We start from the raw sequence: 2,846 nt of genomic DNA, 5'->3' as shown, positions 1-2,846 counted from the left end.
CCAACCGCGGCAAGATGAGATTGCCAAGGGTCGCGGATCCAGATAAGTCTTTTATCTTCTGTAATGCATTTCGGAACCGAACTAGGGCATGTGAAACCTCGTTTTTATCTCTACGTTGTCGTGCTCCCCTTTTTCCTATACCTAGGGATTATTTCATGGGTTCGGATTTGGTCATAGCCGCGGCGGCAAGGAGGTGGGACGAGGAGCCTAAAGCCCACTTCATCCCTGCCTCCGCCAAGAGAGCAAGAACGGACGAGTGGAGTGGGGGGACGGCAAGGCCTGTTGCCGGGCGAAAAACGTTTATCTTAAAACAATAACAAGGATTCGCTCCTCGTCGCGGGATTTACCCGCGAACGAAAAACTCGGCAAGCAGCCCTTTTTCATTAAAAACATCCCATACAGGTACAGTTCGTGCGAAATGAAAAACATGAGCAAGGGGATTACAAGTTTTAAGTTTAACAAAGGCCCGCAGGCTTACAAACTAAAAAGGAGATAAGATGCCTGTAATCCCTTTCTTGTCCCTCTCCTCAGGAGGCAGGTCAAGGAGGCGAAAGGGAAAAAGGGGCGCCTAGGCGAGCTACGAGAAGCAGAAAGCACCAAGAGACCATCTCAGTGGCCACCCACAGGCGGGCCGGTGATGACGGTGCCGGGAAAGGAGCTGGAAGTCGAGGTGGCAGGACGGGCAATACGCGATGAAGGCGTCGGTTCCCGCGTACTCCGAGTTGACAGCCTTGTCGCTCTCCCTCTTCCTCTTCCGCGGCCTCCCGATGCCAGCCGCCCAAGGAGACAGCCCCGAGAAGTTCAAGGAGCTGGCCATGCCCCCGGCGAGCTTCTGCCGGAGGAGCGGCCAGGTGCAGATGCTGCTGCTGCCGCACCCGCCCAGGCGCGGGGCATCCGACGCCTCATCGGACTCGTCCCCGCTGTCCGCCCCGCTGTCCCCCGCGTCGCTCTCACTCGAGGACGAGCTTCCACCGTCAGAATCTCCATCAGAGGAGCTCTGCATGCAGCATTTTAGACGAGTTCCAAAATCTCTGAAGACCTTGATGGAGAGCAGGCCATCCTCCATTAACTTGACGTAGAGGACGGGCCCCGCCGTTAGGCTGTGGATGCGGGCGAACATCTTCCATCCACGGCGTAGATACATAACTCGAGGAGCCGGGAAGTCGACGTCGACCCACGTGCCCCCGTTCCCGCAGCCCCTCATGTGCAACCTGAGGGTCTGGGGCGGGGCACGCTCCATCACCCGAGCGAACGGAGTTGGGAGACGAAGGCGACGACGTGGGGGCCGGCGGAGCCTGATGAGGAACTCGCAAGGCTGGTCTTCTACGCGGCCCTCCATTGGGAAAGGCATCATTGGCAGGGGCGAGGCCGACGCGTCGCCCCGTCCTCCTCTTCCCCGAGCGCTACGGCCTCTGCCCCGGCCTCGCCCATGGCCTCACCCCCTCCCCCTTCCCCTCGCGGTCAGTTCCACCACCACGTGTTTAGAGGGGGGAGGGACGCGTTGTCGAGCGGCGACACTCGCCGCCACTGTCGAAGGACCAGGATTCCCTCTCTCCATGGCGGGTAAGAGGAAGGAGTAGAAGGCGAGGGAGATAGAAGATGGAAGAATGCGGGGTGCCATTTCCCCCTTCCTCCTCTTTATAAAGGAACAGGGTTCAGGCTCGACCGCCCCGCTCGGCCAATCCAGACACCGGAGGCGCGGGGAATCAGGACCGACCCGCCGCTCCAACCAGCGGCGGCCCGGTTTCTCGCCTCCACCGTTTGCCACCACAAGGACGCGTGGCAGACTTGCAGAACTAAGGGGACGGGTGAGGCGACCTCTCCCCACCCCGTGATCGTGGGGAGTGGACGCCTTGAAGACCGCACCCCGACCCCGCTCAGTAAATGAGCCACGCCTCCATGCCTCCCTCTTTCTACGGGGAAGACGCGAGCCGCCTCTTTACTGTGATGTGACGCATACGTGTGGAAACCATCCCACGCATGCCACCCACGTCACACACACCCCTCCATGTCGTGCCACGTGCGCGGGTCGTGGGAGGCGGAGCATGCGAAGAATCTTACCATGGTAAAAAACCGACCCACCTGCCCCCGCACCATTTTGGCCCTGGCCCTACAATGCATCACGCTTATGTGTGGACCAGGCCCGGGGGCACCTGTCGGTGTACAAAAATAGGGGCGCATCTTTGTACCCCTTTTCCTGTTCACGGGCAGTCAGAGCCGCGCCCACGACCACACCAAGCAGAACGAGGGAGGTGAGCCAAGGTAAGATCAAAGCCCAAGACAATCAAAGCAACGCCAAGACCAAGACCACAAAGAGCAGAGGAACAAAGCCAGTTCCCCCGGCAAGACCCTTGCCGGGTGGTCTCAGGGGCCCCCGCAAGACTCTTGCCGGGACAGCTCGCCCCGCACCAACAGAGCGAGCCACCCTTGAGCCCACAGCCCCTAGTGCTATCATCAGCATGGGGCTAGGGCTCGGGAAGGCACCCTTGTGGTGGCATGTAGATCTTTGAGAAGACATATTCAACATCAGATTAGAAGACGACGATTGTCGGCAAGATTCTTGCCGGGGACGACAATACGGCACGGCGAGACCCTTGCCGGGCCACCAGTCAAGGCCCTCGCCAAAGACGCCGGCAAGGCCACCGCCAAGCCCACGTCAACAAAGCTTCCACCGGCATTCACATGCAGCTGCCAGCCCAACCAGCTGGGCGGGCACCTGCGTGGCAACATGCAGCTCCCAGGCCAACTCATCAAGCGCCTGCGGGACGGCATGCAGATCTTCGTGAAGGCTCCACCACCACGCCAACTCAGCTGCCTACCTGCCTACATGGCACAACACACATCCA

The sequence above is a fragment of the Triticum urartu genome, chromosome 2, assembly GCF_003073215.2.
Source record: "Triticum urartu cultivar G1812 chromosome 2, Tu2.1, whole genome shotgun sequence".
Classification (NCBI taxonomy): Eukaryota; Viridiplantae; Streptophyta; class Magnoliopsida; order Poales; family Poaceae; genus Triticum; species Triticum urartu.
This window is presented reverse-complemented; position numbering follows the sequence as displayed.